The sequence below is a fragment of the Mus caroli genome, unplaced genomic scaffold, assembly GCF_978045245.1.
Source record: "Mus caroli unplaced genomic scaffold, Mus_caroli_1 scaffold_8, whole genome shotgun sequence".
NCBI lineage: Eukaryota > Metazoa > Chordata > Mammalia > Rodentia > Muridae > Mus > Mus caroli.
Window position 1 is genome coordinate 133,681,576 of NW_028227263.1, and position 23,225 is coordinate 133,704,800.

Consider the following 23,225-nt stretch of genomic DNA (forward strand, 5'->3'; position numbering starts at 1 on the left):
AGCAAGTAAACACAAAAAGCAGGATGTGATGGCACAAGCCTGCAATCCTAACAATAAGGAAGGTAAACACAGGATTGCTAGGGCCTCTGACCAGCTTGTCTAGCCAAATTTGCTGAGCTCCTGGCTTACTGAAAAATCCTGTCTCCAAAATCAGGTTGACAGTAATTAAGGAAAATACTTGATGTCAGTATCTGGCTTCCACACAAACACTTCAATCCCCATCCAAACATATTTGCGGTCACTAACTCATCACATACTACACTGTTCATTGTGTGTGATAAATAAGGGCAGAGAGGTTTACAGTTTGGTGTTATTTTAACTCTCATCCAATTGAAAGGATCACTAAAACAGCACAGTGGTTCTCAATGGTCTCAAAGTTGAAACCATTTCATACAGTTTCTCATTATTTTGGTGACCACCAACTATAATGTTACTTTCCCTAATTCTGTAATTGTGTGACTTCATGAATACCAATGTACACATATGCTTTCCTGAGGTCTTGGGTAACCCCTGTGAAATAGTCATTGAACTCCCAAACAGATCTCAACCTACAGGATTAGAACCACTGCTACATCACTTGGAGAACAACAAAGTAAGATTTATTACTCTAAAAATTACTGATGTGACTGGAGTGATAGCCCAGCACTTAAGAGCATTAGGTGCTCTTGCAGAAGACCCATATTTGGTTTGGAGTACCCACACTAGGGGTCTCACAACTGTCAGTAACTTTAATTCCAGAGGATCTGACACCTTGTTATCTACTCTGTAGGCAGAGCACACATGTGGTGCTCCTACATACACTCATGAAAAGACACTCCCACAAATCATAAAAGAATTGCTGTTCCCTCTAACTCTGATGATACCAGATGCTAATACAGGACCATGTTTATGATGCTCTTAGGATAACAGTATTATGTATGGTATAGGATACACCTCTGGCATAAAACAGCTATAAATATAAACAGGTAGTTGAGTCTAGTGGCATGAACCTGGGATCCTATCTACTTCAGAGGAGGAGGCAGGAAGATTACAATTTTAGGTTTGCCTCCCAACATAGTGAAGCATATTCAAGCCTGAGCAAATTAGTGAAAACCCATGTCTCAAAGAAAATGGGAGAGCAGAGATGGCTCTGTGGTTAGGTGCACTGGTTGGTTTTCCAAAGAACTGGTGCATATTGCATTATGCACCAGTTAGATACCAGTGATAGTGGGGTGCATTGCAGCTCAGGGTTTTAGAATACTGGCTGATTTTACAGAGACCCTGAATTAAATTACCAGCACCCATAACAGATGGTTGATTAAAAGGCATCTAATATCTTCTTCTGACCTACCTGGGTTCCAGGAAATGTATGCTGTGCACTGAAAAAACACTTATACACACAATAAATAAGTAGATAGATGGATAGATAGATAGATAGATAGATAGATGATTGATAGATAAGAAAGAAAGATTTTGAAGTATAGAAAAACAAATATAAAAACAAAACAAAGAAGGCTGATGCTTCTGGTTTCCATCTGTACCCATGAGTTGACCCTGTGCTACACCACTCTGCACCCCAATTCACCCAAGAGAAACCTTGTTCCTCAGATGTTTTGACACACCCAAGCTCACAGGTGAGAACACTATTACCTCCCCAATACCTGGCACAAGTAGGACCTGCATGGAGCCCAGTGAACCCAGGAACTACAGCACAGTGCCTGAAGTTATCCTTCCTGTTTCTATCGGTACCCTGCAGATGACCCTGTGATACAGCCCTCATCAGCCCACCCACTAAGAAAACCTTGACCCCCAGGAGTGCTGATATAGCCAGGTTCACAGGCTCACAGAAGGGACAGGCTTCAAAGACAGCAAGGCCAAATAAAACCAGAGATAACCAGATAGTGAGAGGCAAGCTCAAGAATATGAGCAACAGAAACCAAGGCTACTGGGCATCACCAAAACCTAGTTCTCTCACCACAGAAAGCCTTAGATACCCCAACACACCTGAAGAGTAAGATTCTGATCTAAACTCACATCTCATGATGATAAAAGAGGACTTTAAAAAGTACATAAATAACTCCCTTAAAGAAATATAAGATAGTGTGGACACCCCCAACATCCCCACAGGACTCTCCACAGGATCTTAGGACCTCTGGTGAATGGAACACAACTTCTGCCAGGAGGCAGGTTCAGACACCAGATATCTGGGCACATTTCGTGCAGGAGAGCTTGCCTGCAGAGAGTACTCTGACCATAGAAACTCAGGAGAGAGCTAGTCTCCAAGGTCTGCTGATAGAGTCTAACATAATCACCCAAGGAAAAAGCTCTAACCAGAGAAAACTATAACAACTAACTCCAGAGATTACCAGATGGCAAAAGGCAAACTTAAGAATCTTACTAACAGAAACCAAGACCACTCACCATCATCAGAACACAGCACTCCCACCCTACCCAGTCCTGGGCACCCCAACACACCCGAAAAGATAGTCCCGGATTTAAAAGCATATCTCATGATGATGTAGAAGACATCAAGAAGGACTTTAATAATTCACTTAAAGAAATACAGGAGAACACTGCTAAACAAGTAGAAGACCTTAAAGTGGAAGCACAAAAATCCCTTAAAGAATTGCAGGAAAACACAACCAAACAGGTGATGGAATTAAAAAAAAAAACCATCCAAGACCTAAAAGGGAAGTAGACACAATAAAGAAAACCCAAAGTGAGGCAACGCTGGAGATAGAAACCCTAGGAAAGAAATCTGGAACCATAGGTGTAAGCATCAGCAACAAAATACAAGAGATGGAAGAGAGAATCTCAGGTGCAGAAGATTCCATAGAAAAAATGGACACAACAATCAGAGAAAATGCAAAATGCAAAAAGATCCTAACTCAAAACATCCAGGAAATCCAGGACACAATGAGAAGACCAAACCTATGAATAATAGATGAGAATGAAGATTTTCAAATTAAAGAGCCAGCAAATATCTTCAACAAAATTATAGAAGAAAACTTCCCAAACCCAAAGAAAGACATGCCCATAAACATACAAGAAGCCTACAGAACTCCAAATAGACTGGACCAGAAAAGAAATTCCTCCCGGCACAAAATAATCAGAACAACAAATGCACTAAATAAAGATAGAATATTAAAAGCAGTAGGGAAATAGGTCAAGTAACATATAAAGGCAAGCCTATCAGAATTCCACCAGACTTTTCACCAGAGACTATGAAAGCCAGAAGATCCTGGACAGATGTTATACAGACACCAAGAGAACACAAATTCCAGCCCAGGCTACTATACCCAGCCAAACTCTCAATTACCATAGATAGAGAAACCAGAGTTTTCCACGACAAAACCAAATTCTCACATTACATTTCCAAGAAGACAGTCCTTCAAAGGATAATAACAGAAAAAAAAAAATACAAGGACAGAAACCATGTCCTGGAAAAAGCAAGAAAGTAATCCTTCAACAAACCAAAAAGAAGACAGCCACAAGAACAGAATGCCAACTCTAACAACAAAAATAATAGGAAGCAACAATTACTTTTCCTTAAAATCTCTTAATATCAATGGATTCAATTCCCCAATAAAAAGACATAGACTAACAGAATGGCTAGACAAACAGGACCCAACATTTTGCTGCTTACAGGAAGTCCATCTCAGGTAAAAAGACAGACATTACCTCAGAGTGAAAGGCTGGAAAATAATTTTCCAAGCAAATGGTCTGAAGAAACAAGCTGGGGTAGCCATTCTAATATCGAATAAAATCGACTTCCAACACAAAGTTATCAAAAAAGACAAGCAGGGACACTTCATACTCATCAAAGGTAAAATCCTCCAAGAGGAACTCTCAATTCTGAATATCTATGCTCCAAATGCAAGGGCAGCCACATTCATTAAAGAAACTTTAGTAAAACTCAAAGCACACATTGTACCTCACACAATAATAGTGGGAGACTTCAACACACCACTTTCACCAATGGACAGATCGAGGAAAAAGAAACTAAACAGGGACACAGTGAAACTAACGGAAGTTATGAAACAAAGGGATTTAACATATATCTACAGAACGTTTTATCCTAAAACAAAAGGATATACCTTCTTCTCAGCAACTCATGGTACCTTCTCCAAAATTGACCATATAATTTGTCACAAAACTGGGCTCAACAGATACAAAAATATTGCAGTTGTCCCATGCATCCTATCAGACCACCATGGACTAAAGCTGATCTTCAATAACAACATAAATAATGGAAAGCAAACATTCACGTGGAAACTGAACAACACTCTTCTCAATGATACCTTGGTCAAGGAAGGAATAAGAAAGAATTTAAAGACTTTTTAGAGTTTAATGAAAATGAAGCCACAACATACCCAAACTCATGGTACACAATGAAAGCATTTCTAAGAGAGAAACTCACAGCTCTGAGTGCCTCCAAAAAAGAAACTAGAGAGAGCATACACCAGCAGCTTGACAACACACCTAAAAGATCTAGAAAAAAAGGAAGCAAATTCACCCAAGTGGAGTATACAGCAGGAAATAATCAAACTCCAGGGCTAAATCAACCAAGTGGAAACAAGAAAAACTATTCAAAGAATCAACCAACAGAGGAGTTGGTTCTTTGAGAAAATCAACTAGATAGATAATAACTTAGCCAACTCACTAGAGGGCACAGGGACAGCACCCTAATTAACAAAATCAGAAATAAAAAGGGAGACATAACAACAGATCCTGAAGAAATCCAAAACACCATCAGATCCTTCTACAAAAGGCTATACTCAACAAAACTTGAAAACCTGGACGAAATGGACAAATTTCTGGACAGATACCAGGTACCAAAGTTAAATGAGGATCAAGTTAATGATCTAAAGAGTCCCATATCCCCTAAAGAAATAGAAGCAGTCATTAATAGTTTCCCAACCAAAAAAAAAAAAAAAAAAGCCCAGGACCAGATGGGTTTAGTGCAGAGTTCTATCAGACCTTCAAAGAATATCTAATTCCAGTTCTGCACAAAGTATTCCACAAAATAAAAGTAGAAGGTACTCTACCCAACTCATTCTATGAAGCCACAATCACTCTGATACCTAAACCACAGAAAGATCCAACAAAGATAGAGAACTTCAGACCAATTTCCCTTATGAATATCAATGCAAAAATACTCAATAAAATTCTCCCTAACCGAATCCAAGAACACATTAAAACAATCATCTATCCTGACCAAGTAGGTTTTATTCCAGCGATGCAGGGATGGTTTAATATACTATATAAACAAACTCAAAGACAAAAACCACATGATCATCTCCTTAGACAGGGAGAAAGCATTTGACAAAAACCAACACCCATTCATGATAAAAGTTTTGGAAAGATCAGGAATTCAAGGCCCATACCTAAACATAGTAAAAGCAAACCAGTAGCCAATATCAAAGTAAATGGTGAGAAGCTGGAAGCATCCCACTAAAATCAGGGACTAGACAAGGCTGCCCACTTTCTCCTTACCTATTCAACATTGTACTTGAAGTCCTAGCCAGAGCAATTCAACAAGAAAAGGAGATCAAGGGAATACAAATTGAAAAGGAATAAGTCAAAATATCACTTTTTGCAGATATGATAATATATATAAGTGACCCTAAAAATTCCACCAGAGTACTCTTAAACCTGATAAACAACTTCAATGAAGTAACTGGATATAAAATTAACTCAATCAATTGCCTATCTCTACACAAAGAATAAACATGCTGAGAAAGAAATTAGGGAAACAACACCCTTCTCAATAGTCACAAACAATATAAAATTCCTTGGTGTGACTCTAACTAAGGAAGTGAAAGATCTGTATGATAAGAACTTCAAGTCTCTGAAGAAAGAAATTAAAGGAGACCTCAGAAGATGGAAAGATCTCCCATGCTCATGGACTGGCAGGATCAACACTGTAAAAATGGCTATCTTGCCAAAAACAATCTATGGATTCAATGCAATCCCCATCAAAATTCCAACTCAATTCTTCAATGAATTAGAAAGGGCAATCTGCAAATTCATCTGGAATAACAAAAAACCTAGGATAGCAAAAACTCTTCTCAAGGATAAAAGAACCTCTGGTGGAATCACCATGCCTGACCTAAAGCTGTACTACAGAGCAATTGTGATAAAAAACTGCATGGTACTGGTATAGTGACAGACAAGTAGACCAATGGAATAGAATTGAAGACCCAGAAATGAACGAACACACCTATGGTCACTTGATCTTTGACAAGGGATCTAAAACCATCCAGAGGAAAAAAGACAGCATTTTCAACAAATGGTGCTGGCACAACTGGTGGTTATCATGTAGAAGAATGCGAATTGATCCATTCCTATCTACTTGTACTAAGGTCAAATCGAAGTGGATTAAGGAACTCCACATAAAACTAGAGACACTGAAACTTATAGAGGAGAAAGTGGGGAAAGGCCTCAAATATATGGGCACAGGGGAAAAATTCCTGAATGGAACAGCAATGGCTTGTGCTGTAAGATCGAGAATTGACAAATGGGACCTTATAAAACTGCAAAACTTCTGTAAGGCAAAAGACACTGTCAATAAGACAAAAATGCCACCAATAGATTGGGAAAGGATCTTTACCTATCCTAAATCAGATAGGGGACTAATATCTAATCTATATAAAGAACTCAAGAAGGTGGACTCCAGAAAATCAAATAACCCCATTAAAAAATGGGGCTCAGAGCTAAACAAAGAATTCTCACTTCAGGAATACCGAATGGCAGAGAAGCACCTGAAAAAATGTTCAGCATCCTTAATCATCAGGGAAATGCAAATCAAAACAACCCTGAGATTCCAACTCACACCAGTCAGAATGGCTAAGATAAAAAATTCAGGTGAGAGCAGATGCTGGAGAGGATGTGGAGAAAGAGGAACACTTCTCCATTGTTGGTGGTATTGCAAGCTTGTACAACCACTCTGGAAATCTGTCTGGCGGTTTCAGAAAATTGGACATAGTACTACCAGAGGATCCTGCAATACCTCTCCTGGGCATATATCCAGAAGATGTTCCAACTGGTAAGAAAGACACATGCTCTACTATGTTCATAGCAAACTCATTTATAATAGCCAGAAACTGGAAAGAACCTAGATGCCCCTCAACAGAAGAATGGATACAAAAATGTGGTACATATACACAATGGAGTACTACTCAGCTATTAAAAAGAATGAATATATGAAATTCCTAGGCAAATGGTTGGACCTGGAGGGCATCATCCTGAGTGAGGTAACCCAATCACAAAAGAACTCAAGTGATATGTACTCACTGATAAGTTTATATTAGCCCAGAAACTTAGAATACCCAAGATATAAGATATAATTTATGAAACACATGAAACGCAAGAAGAACAAAGACCAAAATGTGGACGCTTTGACCCTTCTTAGAATTTGGAACAAAACACCCATGGAAGGAGTTACAGAGACAAAGTTTGGAGCAGAGACAAAAGGATGGACCATCTAGAGACTGCCATATCTGGGGATCCATCCCATAATCAGCCTCTAAACACTGACACCATTGCATACACTAGCAAGATTTTGCTGAAAGAACCCTGATATAGCTGTCTCTTGTGAGACTATGCCCTGGCCTAGCAAACACAAAAGTGGATGCCCACAGTCAGCTATTGGATGGATCACAGGGCCCATAATGGAGGAGCTAGAGAACATACCCAAGGAGGTAAAGGGTTCTGCAACCCTATAGGTGGAACAACACTATGAACTAACCAGTACCCTGGAGCTCTTGTCTCTAGCTGCATATGTATCAAATGATGCCCTAGTAGGCTGTCAGTGGAAAGAGAGGCCCATTGGTCATGCAAACTTTATATGCCTCTGTACAGGGGAACTCCAGGGCCAAAAAGTTGGAGTGGGTGGGTAGGGGAGTGGGGGGAGAGGGTATGGGAGTCTTTTGGGATAGCATTGGAAACGTAAATGAGGAAAATACCTAATAAAAATATTAAAAAAATAAATACAAGAGAACGGAGGTAAACAGGTGATACAATTGAACAATACCATTCAGAATCTAAAAGTGGAAATAGAAATAATAATGAAATCACATAGGGAGACAACCCTGTAGATAAAAAAACCTTGTAAAGCCATCAGGAGTCATAGATGCAAGCTCCATCAACAGAATACAAGAGATAGAAATGAGAAGCTCAGATCAAGAAGATACATACTATAGAAAACATTGACACAACAGTCAAAGAAAATGCAAAAAGCGAAAAGCTCCTAACCCCAAACATTCATGGAATCCTGGACACTATGAAAAGATCAAACCTAAGAATAATAGGTATAGAAAGTGTGAAGATCCCCAACTTAAAGGGACAGAAAACATCTTCAACAAAATTACAGAATAAAATATCCCTAGCCTAAAGGAAGCGATGCCCATGAGTATAAAAGAAGCCTACAGAATGTAAAATCCAGTGGACTAGGAAACAAATTCATCCTGGCATATAATAATTAAACTACCAAGTGCAGAAAACAAAGAAAGAATGTTAAAAGTGATAAGGGAAAATGGTCAAGTAACATATAAAGGCAGATATATCAGAATTACAACAGACTTCTCAACAGACACTCTTAAAGCCAGAAGATCTTGGGTAGATGCCATAAAGACACTAAGAGAACAAAAATACAAGCCCTGGCTATTATCAATTATGAACATCTATGACCCAAACACAAGTGCATCCATATTTGTAAAAGAAACATTACTAAAGCTCAAAGCACACCTCAGACAAGAACAGTGGGAAACAACACCCCACTCTCACCAATGGATAGATCTTGGAAACAGAAACTAAACAGAAACACAGGTAAACTAAGAGAAGTCATGAACCAAATGGATTTAACAGCTATCTATAGAACATTTCTACCTAAAACAAAAGAATATATCGTCTCCGCAACTCATGGTACCTTCTCCAAAATTGACCATAAAATTGGTCACAATATAACCCTCAAACAATCCAAGAAGATTGGAATAATCACATGCATCCTATCATATTAGGACAGACTGAGGGTACAAGTGAGGATGCCTCAATCCCACTTGGGAAGGAGAAGAAAGCAATCACAGAAGTGGGCGAGGGAGGGAGAGACCTGGGTTTGAAAGGTGACAGGGGGGAGAAGAGGGGAACATAATCAGATATTGGGGGGTGGGGATAGGACTGAAGCCCTAAGGGCCAGCAGAAAGAAAGGAAACTGGTACTCTTTGGAGGTAGGATGTGGTGTGAGACCTTCTAGAATGTACCAGAGACCTGGGAGGTGAAAGACTCTCAGGACAAAAAGGGAGGGACTTTATATGAAACATCCTACAATGGGGAGAGGGAACTTGTAGAGTCTACCTGCAGTAAAAAGACAGGTCATCAAGTGGAGGGATGGGCTTGCCACCCCACAGTCAAAAACTCTGACCCAGTAATGTTCCTGTCTGAAAGAACTACAAGAACAAAAATGGAGAAGAACCTGAGAAAAAGGAGGTCCAGTGACAGGCCCAAATTGGGATCCAGCTCAGGGAGAGGCCCCAAGGCCTGACACTATTACTGATGCTATGGTGTGATTACAAAGAGAGGCCTATCATAACTGCCCTCAGAAGTCCCAAAAAGCAGCTGAGTCAGATAGAGATATTTACACCAATGGACAGAAGACAGTGACCCCTGAGGTTGAATTACAGAAAGGCTGGAAGAAGCTGAGAAGGAAGTTGGCTCCATATGAAGATCAGCAGGCTCAACTAACCTGGGTGCCCAGAATCTCTCAGAAGCTGAGGCACCAACCAGGCAGCATACACTAGCTGATTTGAGACCTCCAACACATATACAGCAGAGGACCGCCAAGTCTGGACTCTGTCAGAGTAGATGTACCACACCCTCAAGAAATGCAGGACCCAGGGACTGGGGAGGTTTGGTGGGGTGGGAGGTGGGGACATCCTCTTGGAGTTGGGGGTTGGAGAATGTATGGGATGTGGAATAATCATATGTAGACCAGGAGGGGAATAAAGTCTGAACTGTAAAAAAAAGATTAAATAATAAAAAATGAAAAATAAAAATAAATTATGACAGTATATTCAACAAATAATACTGGCTCAAGTGGTGGTCGACATGTAGAACAACACAAATTGATCCATTCTAATCCCTTTATACAAAGCTCAAGTCCAAGTGGATCAAGAACCTACACATAAAACCAGGTACACTGAATGTAATAAAAGAGAATGTAGGAAAGAACCTCAAACACATCTACACAGGGGAAAATTTTCTGAACAGAACACCAATGGCTCAGGCTCTAAGATCAACTATAGACAATTGGTATCTCATAAAATTGAAAAGCCTCTGTAAGGCAAAGGACACTGTCAACAGGGCAAACAGGCAACCTACAGATTGGGAAAAGATGTTTACCAGTCCTATATCTGATAGAGGACTAATATCCAATATATACAATGAGCTTAAGATGTTAGACTCTATACAACCAAATAAACCTATTTTTAAAAGGAGTACAGAAATAAACAATGAATTCTCAACTGAGGAATCTTGAATGGCCAAGAAGCACCTAAAGAAATGTTCAAATTCCTTAGTGATCAGGGAAATACAAATCCAAATGAAACTGAGATTCCACCTCACACCAGTCAGAATGGCTAAGATCAAAAACTCAGATGACAGCAGATGCTGGTTAGGATGTGGAAAAAGAGGAACACTTCTCCATTGCTAGTGGGATTGCAAGCTGGTACAACCACTCTGGAAATCAGTCTGGCAGTTTCTCAGAAAATTGAAAATAGGACTACCTGAGAACCCAGCTGCACCACTTCTGAGCATATACTCAGTAGATGCTTTAACATATAACAAGGACACATGCTTTACTATGTTCATAGAAGTCTTATTTATAATACCCCAATGCTATTAAAAACACATTATAACAACCTTGATATCCCTCAACAGAGGAAAGGGTACAGAAAATGCAGTACATTTATACAATGGAGTACTAATCAGCTATTAAAATTCACAGGCAAATGGATGGAGCTAGAAAATATCATCCTGAATGAGGTAACCCAGTCACAAAAGAACAAACAAGGTATGAACTCACTGAAAAGTGTATGTTAGGAAAAAAAGCTTAGAATACCCACAATATAACTCACAGACCATATGAAGCTCAAGAAAAAGCAAGGCCAAAGTGTAGATACTTCTGTCCTCCTTAGAAGGGGGAACATGATAATCTCAGGAAATAGAGGGAGGTAGGGACCTGGGAGGGAGAGAAGAGGGGGAGAAAAAAGGGGGCAGGATCTGGTATGGTAGGAGGCTAGGGAGAAGTACAGAGAGTCAGGGAATTGAATGGAGATGTGTAGCAGTAGAGGATGGGGTACTGGGGGAAGCCACTAGAAACTTCCAGATGTCAGGAAAGTAAGATGCTCCCAGGACCCAACGAGGATGACATTAACTGAAATACCCAATAAAGGGTATAGATAACCCATAGAGACCACATCCATGGCACCAAATTGAGGGATGTGCACACAGAATTACCTACTCATCTCAAAATTATTAACACAGAATTGTTCCTGTTTAAAAGAAATGCAGGGTCTAAGAGTAGAGCAGAGACTGAAGGAAAGACCATCGAGAGACTGCCACACCTAGGAATCCAATCCATGTGCAGACATCAAACCCAGACAATAGTGTTGATGCCAAGAAGCGCTGGCTGACAGGAGCCTGGTATAACAGTCCCCTGAGAGGCTGTTCCAGAGCCTGACCAACACAGATGTGGATGCTCCCAGCCAGTTATTGGACTGACGAGCACTGGGATCCCAATGGGAAAGTTAGGAGGAGGACTGAAGGAGATGAAGGAGACTGCAACCTCATAAGAAGAACAATAATATTGACCAACTAGACCCCTGGAGCTTCCAGGTACTAAATCAACTCAACAGTATAAATAGAGGGACCCATGTATCCAGATTCATATGTATCAGGGGACTGCCTTATCTGGCATCAATAGGAATGGAGGCCCATAGTCCTGTGGAGCCTCAGTGCACCATCATAAGGGAATGCTTGGACAGTGAGGTGCAAATTAGTGGATTGGTGGGGGAGCACCCTCTTAGAAGCAGGAAGTTGGTGGATGGTCAAGGGAGTTTGTTAAGGGGAAAATGGGAAGGGTGATAACATTGGAAATATAAATAAATAAATATAATAACCAATAAAAATAAATAGATATCCAAGTTGAAAAGAAAGAGGGCTGGTTTACGTATCAGTGGTAAAGTGCTTGTGTAGTATGTACACTGCATTATGTTCAGTCTTCAGTACTGCAAAAACAAAACAATCAGACATGACAAAACTATCCAAAAGAAAGCTTCACGTAATTATAATAGCCAGGAATTTTAACTCTAAGGGAAAAATATAGACAGGAGGACCCTCATCATATATCAGATGCAGACAGAAATTATCCAAAAAACATGAAAATCTTAACCTATATCCACCTAGAACATCCTCAATCTAAAGCAAACAGACTTATGTCTAAGGAGTGAGAATGTACATGAAGAAGTGTCCTTTCAACAAATCTTGCTAGAAAAACACAGTCTACGTACAAAATAAAATGTACTGGCTTAAATCAGTAAAGCTCCCTCAGAATGACACCTGAAGTTATCTTTCAGTCCCCACATATACCTGTGCATACACATATATCATTCACTCTTATGAAAAGATGCTAAACTTTATTCATCATTAATATGAAAATGAAAAATTAGATATCCTCAATACCTAACAAACTGAGCAAGGGACTGTGGATGTGGCTCAGATGGTAGAGCATTTACCTAGCAAACAGGTAGGTTGTTACCATTATAGCATCACATGCAAACAAATGAAGGAAGGAAGAAGTATAAAACCTACTCTTGGGTGGCCTTAGGATTCATATGCGAGCACACAGTGGAAAAAGAAAATCAACCCTTAAAAAAAGGCCTCTGAAAGCACAGACACTCTTAGTCCTGTGTGTATCCCCATGTAAATATGACACACAAATAAAATAAATCTAATAAAAATTACAAGTACACATGTATGTTCAATCCACACTTGGTTTGAAGTTCAATCCACACTTGAAGTTGAGAATGCAACTTCAATGCAAGCTGAGAAATACATGTATCTGAAAAGACCACTACTGGAATCTTTGAAACAACTGACAAAATCATCAATGTAGTATATCAAGAATCCCAAGCCCAAGGGGAGACATTACTCAACATCTAGACTCTTTACAGGGAAATGAAGAAATCAAGACACAGGAAAAAATTGGAGAAAATTTCAGAGTGCTAATTAGGGCAGGTGGAAGTCAGTCATTTTTGTTGGACAGCTTGAGGAAAGATAGGAAGATACTGAATTGTGGTGACATGGGGAAGAGACCCCATCTTGGGTTTTGACTGATGAAAAAGTCAGAAGTCAGACTCCACTGACAAGTACCTAAAGGCCTGATGACACTGTATGTGATCTTCAAAGGACATCTTGTCTAAGAGAATGAACTGTAATCACTTAGGGCCAGGTGACTACTTCCTGAAGCTATCCCCACCAAGTATAACAAAATATAAAAGGATTTAGGCTGTGTTTACTTCTGGCTAAAACAGAGGTTCTCAGTCTGTGAACATGATACCTTAAGGATAAAGTAACCCTTTCACTGGGGTCGCATAGCATATCAGCTACTCTGCATATCAGATACTTACATTATGATTCATAACAGTTACCAAAGTTATGGCCAAAGTAGCAACTAAGAAATGTTATGGTTAGGAATCACTGCAACGTGAGGAACTCTATTAAAGGGACACAGCATTAGGAAGGTTGAGAACCACTGGGCTAACATTTAACATATAACTTTGTTTCCCTAGCACTCATGCCTTCTGTCCTAGAGGATACTCCTCATAAAGCCACCTCAAAACTTTGTAACTTGAGAAAAATCCTCCAACTTATAACCTTATTACAAGTAACAATCTTGTTTGAGATATTTTTGGAATCCTTTTTGTGTATATGTGTGTGTGTGTGTGTGTGTGTGTGTGTGTCTGTGTGTCTGTGTGCACACACATGATGTGCATGTGCATCATGTGTGCTAATAGGCCAGAAAATGGTATCAGTGGCCTGGAATTTATGTTATAGGCAGTTGTCAGCCACTCATGTGGGAACCAAATGTGGTTCCCTCTGGAATTGCAGCAAAGATTCTTAATCAGTGACCCGTTTCTCCATCACCACAAATTACACTCTTTGGGTGATGTTAGAAAGAAGTGTGTGTGTGGGGGGGGGGTTTCTTAGCAACCTTTAGAGGTATAACTTGAGAGACATAAAGATGGAATGTACGCTCACTGCAAAGAAATTAACTGTGAATATTCCTTGAGAATCTGATTTGCTATCTGGTAAGTTCTTTTTTTCTTTTCTCTCTCTCTCTCTCACCCCCAATGGAGCACTTTTCTATTTTTCTTTAATAAATCCAACTTGGTCTCACATCTGGCTTGCTCTGAAATTAATTTCTTTGTTGAAGCAACAAATCCTAGATTTTCCTCTGTGTGTGTGTGGTAGAGGGGGATGGGTCAGGGGGTTGCGGGGAGGTGGAGGGTTTGAAAAGAATTTCCCAGTCAGCTACTAGTGTGGTGTGGGGCTGTATTCCTATCATTACTGACAACCCAACTAGATCAGACCCTGTAGGAATAAGAAAAGTATAAGATTCCAGACCAGACTTCTGCTCAGGCCATCATACCTACAGCAGCCCCTCCTCTCTCATGCTCACTGTAAGAAATAAATTGCTGTGTTCCATTTTCAGTGTTCTCTGAACTTAGAGATCAAAGAATCACATATTGAAACCAGGAATCCCTAGGCCTCTAACAAGTGGCTGACAGTTTGCAGAATTGCAAATTTACAGTCTCCCTTGAGACTGAAGCTGCAAATAGAGAAGGGGGAAGTCTCAACAATGAATATTGATGAGATGAATAGGTGATGCTTTGCTTCCTGAAGTTTCCTGATGAAAGGAATTTGAGAAAGCATTTAAATTCCAGAATATGGAAAGGAGAACTATAAAAAAGTGGGACATGATGCAGCTGTTGCTCTCACAAACTCACAGTGGATGGGGTTGCCTGAGCAATATCTAGCCTATCAACATTCTGGCATGGATAAAAGAGGGGGTGTCAAGGACTCACTCCTAAATGAGGAGAAAAGGCACTTGATAGCTACTGAGGAGGAGAACCATTCTTCCATGAGAAGGGAACCCCCCTGGTAGCTGCCAGTGTTCAAGTGACCCCACAGCTGTGCACACATAGTACTAGATTACACATATCTTGAAATTTCATGATGGAGTTCATACTTTAAGTGAGAAATAAAAAGAGAAATCCAGATCAGAAGAAAATAATAGTTGGAGAGAGAGAGAGAGAGAGAAGGAGAGAGAGAGAGAGAGAGAGAGAGAGAGAGAGAGAGAGAGAGAGAGCTCTCACAGGAGTGGAAGGTTTAGAGGATGCACAAGCACACAGAGGAGTGCCAGAACCCATGTATTTAAGGCACAGTCTTCATGCTAGAAATGGTAATAGATATTTAATATGAAAACACAGCCATCTATTTAAAAACAATACAGAATGTGCTGTGTAGATCAGGCTGGTCTCAAATTCAAGGAGCCTGCCCTCTGGTGGGATTGGGTACATTGTGTGACAGTATGACTACTTTTTTATATATTTATTCCTTTTTTATACTTCTTTTTTATTAGACTTTTGGGGGCCTTTCACAGAATCTAATGGCATTTATTTTTACTCTACTCTCTTTCTTTCATTATTATTTTATCTGGTTTTGTGGCTGGGATCAGGGGCATGAGCCATCATGCCAGGCTAAATAAGGTTTTACGTTGGCCAGCAGTATTCTACTGCTGGTAATTTCCTGACTTTGATAAACTGTTGTACTAAACAACAACACTTTTATTTTCAGAACACAATTCCTGAGTTATTTGTGGTAAACATTAGTGATAAATTTTCAGAGATCTCTGCTACAAAACGACAAACTATGTGGTTAAAAACTATAGAAATTCAGTTAGAAATGTAGGTTGTTTGGTAGCATGCTTGCCTAGAATGCACAAAGCCCTGGATTCCAGCCCTAGCAACACAAAGAACACCTGGTGTGATGGTGCACACCTGCAATAGCAGAACCTGGGAGGTGAAAACAGGTGGATTAGAAGTTCAAGGTCATCCTTGCCTTCACAATGAATTTTCGGCTATCCCACTGTCCTTCAAATTCTGTTTCAAAAAACCAACAAGTTCCAACAACACCAAAATCACTAAGAATTAAGTTGTCTTACTATTTATGTGCAGGGGTCAGCAGCTTCATATTCTCTCCCTCGGGGAACCCCTGGCCTGCTGCAACTTCTGAACCCGTATTTTGCTGAAAATCTTTGGTCTCTCCTTTCTTTGCAGCCACTTAAATCCAGTATCTGCCTTGATTACCACATTACATTTTCCTGTGTTCCAGTCTCCACATGGTTACTCTTCAACAGCAAATTAAATCTACAGAAATATCTTTTTTACAATTATTTGAGGTATAAGAGGTCAGGGCTTTAACATATTTGTTTTGCACAGGAGGAATAACTCAACACTGCAGCCAACAGGTAAAGACCTGTTTTTATTGATATGTAACCAGTCTTTGCCCATGTATTTTCCTAATAGCCAAATGGGGGTGGGGGAAGTAAATTTTTAAAGGGTAAACTCAGATGAAGGGCTTAGACACAAATACTGGGTGTGTCCATACCTGCCTGCTTCCCTGTGGGTTCTCCTGATTCTCGGTTTGGTTTAACACTCATTAATATAAATAAATATATCTCTATCCTCTTCATTTTCAGGTGTCCAACCCTCATGATGCCTACACATTGTATATTTTCTCTTTGTATCTGGGATGCCTAAAGAGCACACTCTTCGCCAAGGTCCCCAGCCTAGCCAACAATCTTTTGGGGTATCTATACTTACTTCAAAGTCGGAAAAAGCCAGATAAAGTCTGCAGACTTGTCTTTGGATCCAGCTGGAGCAATTGTTGGAGAATTCAGACAAATAATGATTTTTGTATACCTATTTTTAAAGAAAAAGTTAAATAGTTAAAGTACCACAGTACCACAAAATATCTTGACTTCCCTGCTAAAGCAAGTCCAAATAACTATGACAACAGACACAATTTTTTTTTCTGGTTTGTCTACACATGAGGGAGGAAAAAGAGATGAAAAATGATGCATATACACACACTCCTCAAATAACAAAGCAAATAAAAGCATATAAGGAAAAAGAAGCTGAAGACAAAATTTGCGGACTCACTGCCCCAGGACTTCCAAGTTAGTCCTTAATACCTGACAGCTGCAACTCAGTAGAAAAAGTCTATGGTACCATGTGATTGGTCAGTGGGTCACTCCTTCTCATTGGTGGTGGAGGGGAAAGGGGTTGACAAATGGAAGATGGATATGATGTTGAAAGTTTGGTGTGGCCTGGTATTATACAGATTGTGAATATTGCACTGAATCTGGTTATGTAGACTTCTGTATGAACTCCAGATAAATAATCTCCAAGGCTTCTTCTGACTGAACAGATGGATCCCTTCATCCTCTTTATGACTTGTTATTTTATGTGTGCCATCACTACCTAGCTTCAAAAGAAGCAGATAAATGAAGGTAGGCAGTCTTCCTGTTCTCAGATCCAACACCCCCACTTTCCCTGCATAATCCCAGTTGGGATGGAAATTGGACTCCTCCTGTCTCAGAATCTCGAGTGCTAGGACTACAGGTGTGTACACTACTTGTGACTAAATTTCATGTTCTAACTATGATTACTAATGTTCTTCCTTTCTCTGGACGTCAACTGCAGTTTGACAATCCTAAGTGGGGGAGGATCCAGCAGTGGGAAGGCTCAGCTGGTTGTACTTGATATCAAGCCTTGAAGACCTGAGCTGATGACGGAACGAGAAATTTACTTTTGCAATAACCAGATTCAGTGCAATATTCACAATCTGTATAATACCAGGCCACACCAAACTTTCAACATCATATCCATCTTCCATTTGCCAACCCCTTTCCCCTCCACCACCAATGAGAAGGAGTGACCCATTGACCAATCACATGGTACCATAGACTTTTTCTACTGAGTTGCAGCTGTCAGGTATTAAGGACTAACTTGGAAGTCCTGGGGCAGTGAGTCTGCAAATTTTGTCACATATACACAATTTATAGATGGATAAATAACTGTACTAAACATTTAAAAGGTTAAGTAATAAATCCTAGAAATAAAGAACTCATTAGTGTTAAATGGCATTTACCATGTGTAATTAATGTTGCTCTATTTTATTATTGTTAGTTATTATTAGTAATTTGTTATGCCAAACATATAGATTAAACTTCTGTAAGTATATATATATCGAAAAAATATATGGGGTTCCATCCTATCTTAGTCTCACAATCCTCTGCACAGCTTTCAATGAACACACACACACACACACACACATATGATGGGCAGGTTTTTCTATTGACTTTGTATTGATCAAACCTGCCTTATATCTTTTTTCGTTTAAATAATGACTGGCTAGGTATGGAACACAAGTATGGTCTTTGAGAACATCAGGCAAGTGTTCTACCACTGAACAAGAACTCCATCGTGTTCCCTCTCCTGTGTGTCCAGTACTGTCAATGTAGTGCTACCTCCACTCCTAAGAAAAAAAGTACTTCAAAGTCTGAGAACCTGAGTTTGATATAGTAGACTCATTTTGTGTAAGGAAAGAACTGACTCCCCTGAGTTGTGCTCTCTACTGCCCACATAGACATGCACACACACACACACACACACACACTTTAAAAAGTTGTTATCTTATATGATCTTTTATGTCTTTCTTTCAGGTTTTTGGTGATTTTGTTTTGAACCTCTTTATTGGGTTATTTTTCAATTTACTAAGCCCTGGGTGTATAAAGAGATGTTATATCTTTTGTTGTTGTTGTTGTGTTTGTTTGTTTGTTTGTTTGGGGGGGGGGTTGAGACAGGGTTTCTCTGTGTAGTCCTGGCTGTCCTGGAACTCACTCTGTAGACCAGACTGGCCTCGAACTCAGAAATCCGCCTACCTCTGCCTCCCCAGTACTGGGATTAAAAGCGTGTGCCACCATACCTGGCTTGTTATATCTTTCGTATGTTCCTCTTTGAATTCTATTGAAAGAACCAACATTTTTCCTTTGTTTGTATGATGGGTGGATTCACAGTCACCCATGATACATAGGACAAATGGTTAATTTTAGCAGACAGCTGCAGGTGGAAACAGATCCTCAGTGACAGTTAAAGATGCCCAGGTAATTCTAGCCTACTGAATCCTGTGTTAAGAATCTAGACCAGTGGTTCTTAACATTCTTAATGCCATCCTCCTGGCCCCTCTACGAGCATTTGTGACATCTCTCAGATTTACATGGAACCTTGGTATGTGATGACATCGCTTATTCCCCAAAATAGTTTTTAGCATCTTTAGATATATGAAATTGAGATTGTATGTGGAGAAGTTCCTTGTCTTCTGTGCCCTCCAGATCTGTTGCTTTGAGTTTCTTGCCTGATGCCCCAGGAGGTCTGATACTATCAACTGGTGCAGACCATTTTTCAATCAGGAAATGCTATGAAAACCTGCAATGAGCAAGATTTCTGCAGTGCTCTGTCTTGTTCAGAAAGGTATGACAGTGTTCATTTTTATTATGTTCTCTGTGAAGGTTTACTGTGACCTTAGAGGTGTGTCCAGCCTGTGTTCTGAAGATCACTTGCATCTAGGAATAGCTGTGAATGTGATCCATTATAAAATTGTGCACTTAAAACACCTCATACCCACACAAATACATACATACACCGAAGCATGCAGGCACACTCACACACACACACACACACACACACACACACACATTTAATACTTTATAAAGGAATTCAGAGGAATTTAACTAATTAAAGAAATACATTCTGAAAACTTTCTGATATTATGAAAATTTCATCCAAAGGATTTACAAACTGGAAACCCTGAGTAGGAAAAAAATGAAAATAACACCTTCATATATGGGCCAATAGAGTACAAAAGGAAAGGGGAAAATCTTGAAAGTCATTTAGTAAAATGGCATGACATCAAAAGATACAAAAGATCAGAATTCTTTTTTTTTTTTTAAACATCACACAATTTTTTATTATTAAATGAGAAAATCTCATTTGTTACATCGTCACATTGCTAGTCAAGAGAAATGCTGCAGTGATGAAGAAAGTCAATGTTGGATCAACCAAAGTCCTCATTTCTACAACATTCATTTACAAAGAAATAATGTTCAACACAGCCCAACACAACATTCTTGGTTTTCTTCATATTGAAGTCCCCCAAAAAATCATCTTCTAATGGGGTAGGTTCACTACATAAATTATAGTTCTTCATTTTTACAATTCACCCCAAACTGCATGAGAGATGTATCACACTAAAATTTCTAAAGCTGTGAGGCTCTCCTTCACACATCGTCATCATCCGAGGTGTCACTGCTACTTGTCTCTGTGTCATCATTCTCAATTGTGGGTTTGAAAGTGCTGTTTTTCCAGGGTCCAAACTTGAAGTCACAGATCAGGCCATTTTTCAAAATACCATTTTTTCTCAGACCATTCTTCTGTAACTGTTCACTAATAACTTGGAATTCTCTCATTTCATCCTCAGTTAAGGGAGCACATGTTTCATCATTTTCACTGTCTTCCTGCCAGCCCATTTCTTTTAATAATCTGTGTTCTGCCTCTAGTGAACTGGAAAGAACATCGGTTTGTGGAAAAGTGGAAGAACGAATGATCTGCTGAGACATCACCGAGGCATTGCCGTTCTCCTGTGGAATTTCATTTTCATCAAAGTTTCTGTTTATGTCTCTTTCTTGGTGAGTAGTATTGCTGTTATGCAAATTAAATGAGTTGTCATCCTTCTCTGAGCCAGCATGACTTTCATCTTCATGTTCCTCCTCTACTCTGTCCCTTTTCAATGCTTTCAAAAATTCACTCTTTTTATCACTGCGCATTCGTGTCAGTTTAGTTAAACGAGGCTGCTGATTAAGTTTGTCAACAGGCGAAGAAGAATTCGAACGATTACACTCTTTCACTGAGTTTGTTGATGGACTAATACTCTTGGCCGCTGACTTAAAAGCATTAAAGTTGCCAACGCCATATGTAGATTCATGAGAAAAAGAAGTCCCGACTTTGTTCTCTTTAGTTTGGCTTTTCCATTGTGTAGGTTTTGTAGGTGGAACAGCAGGTTTGGGGACTAAGCCTTTATAAACACTCGGACCAGTTCCATTCTTAACTGGCTGTGACTGGAGGTTTCCTGCTACGGGGAATCCAGATAGCTGTAAGTCTTTTGTATTACCTTTCTTAATGACCAGCATTCTTGGAGTTCTAGATTTAGGATTCGGGGGATAGTCTAAGAGAGGAGCTTGGGAGATTTTTTTGGTTGGGTATGTGTGTGTCTGGGCGTGTAGGCCCCAAACACCCGCAGCTAAAGATTTATTCTGATTTGGTTCTCTCTCATATTCAGGATTTAAAGATGGAAAATCCTCAGCCTCAAACTGTCTGCGTTCTCTTTTGTCTTCTTTCCTCCCAGTTTCATTGTCAGGGATGTTGTTTTCATGTAGTCCTTGGCTTTTTCCAGAATGGAAAATACTGCTATGAGAACGGGAATTTCCACCATGGTATCCCCCACGATGATTTATGTTTTCTGTACCATTTCTGCCATGCGTACGCCATCCATTTTTCTCTTTCCTCCCAAAATTACCTCCATTAGGGCGTCCAATACCAGAATCAAAGCCATCTGAAGAATTGTGTCGTCGACGACTCACATCATAACGATTTTCTGTCCATGAAAAATTTCCAGAGTGCTTCTCAAAATTCAATGATGAAAATTCCAAAAGGACTGCACAAGAAGGTGTTGATTTCTTCTCTATAAGCTTTATGTTTTCCAGTTTGTTTTTTTATTTTGTATCCTCTGAAATATCCAAGTTCTTTGAAGATACTTAACCTGTGACTATTTGACATAGAGTTACTTGAAGTCAGCTACCCATATTTATTTTGAAGTTTTCATATGGCTAGATCCAGAATTAGCCAGGTTCCTTGTATTTAAGAGCAAGGTCTTCTTTAGTATTCCATGTACTTGTCACTGTTGTACTTATCCACTCCAGAAGAAATATCCAATGTATGTGCCAAAAAGCAGAAACAAAAAGAAAACTTTCACATCTGAAGATTACTTCTAAACATCAGCGTATATAGACAGACAGACAGCTATCTCAATACTACCATGCTGGTGTGAAAATGGACATCTTACATTCCCAAGTAAATAAAAGATAAAAAGAAAAAAACGCTGTATTCTTTCAATGTCTTCATTTAGAAAAGCTGTCCCATTGTAATATGAAAAAAGCTGAAGTCAAAAATTACTAAAACTTTTAATAAAGGTAAAAAGAACTGCCACAAAACTTCAGCAATATTTAAACAGTAATTTGAAACTGCTGAAACTACTTGGTACACAAATCAAACATATCTTACAGTTTTGGCTGAAGAACACCAACAGGAGAGGGGAAAGAGACAAAAATAACACCAGATGAAATGCTTTAACCACTTATATAATCCGTTTGAACCAAAATACTGAAGAAATGGCTGGCTCTTTTAGTAGCTCGTTGAATTTGTTCACTACTATCAATTCACTTCAGAGATGATTCTTGTCAATTTTAATTAACTTCTGGAGCAAAATTGCCCAAAACAAAAACAAAACTGTAATTCCAAAATGGCCACTTGAAATATCCGGGGCCTTTTAAACAAAACCTAGATGATGATCTTCATACACCAAATTCAATCACCTTCTGCCCCATCAGAGGTGCCCCTGGCCTGGGGGTGCTGCTGCGCTCGATCCCGGGAGGAGGTTTTCGGTACTTTGAATAATCCCCTTTTGCTGCTTTTCCCTCCCCCACAACCAGTCTCAGTCCCCAAGATCAGAATTCTTAAAATGGATGATATTGACTTTGAGTATTGCAATATTTTTTTCATATTTCCCCTTAGTTTTAGTGAGTAAAAAATTGAAAGTAAAAATTTGAAATCCACAAATGACACTGTCCAAAGGGATCATGCATGGCTTTAGAGGTGTGACACTGTGTCTTCAATAGAAATTTAACTCTATCCTTTAACTTTCTAATCTTACATTTTAAAAATGATTCATTTGTATTTGTTTTATGTGCATTGGTGTTGTGCTTACATGTATGTCTGTGTGAAAGCATT

At 39.4% G+C, this 23,225-nt stretch overlaps 1 pseudogene across 1 annotated transcript; it reads right to left on the reverse strand.

The window, feature by feature from the left end:
* Positions 1 to 20,117: 20,117 nt before the first annotated feature.
* Positions 20,118 to 21,528, reverse strand: LOC147003607 (vasculin pseudogene; annotated as a pseudogene). Its single transcript, XR_015048019.1, has 2 exons — positions 21,443 to 21,528; positions 20,118 to 21,382 (listed from the first exon to the last, which is right to left on the reverse strand). The product of XR_015048019.1 is annotated as a vasculin pseudogene (transcript).
* Between the last annotated feature and the right edge of the window lie 1,697 nt (positions 21,529 to 23,225).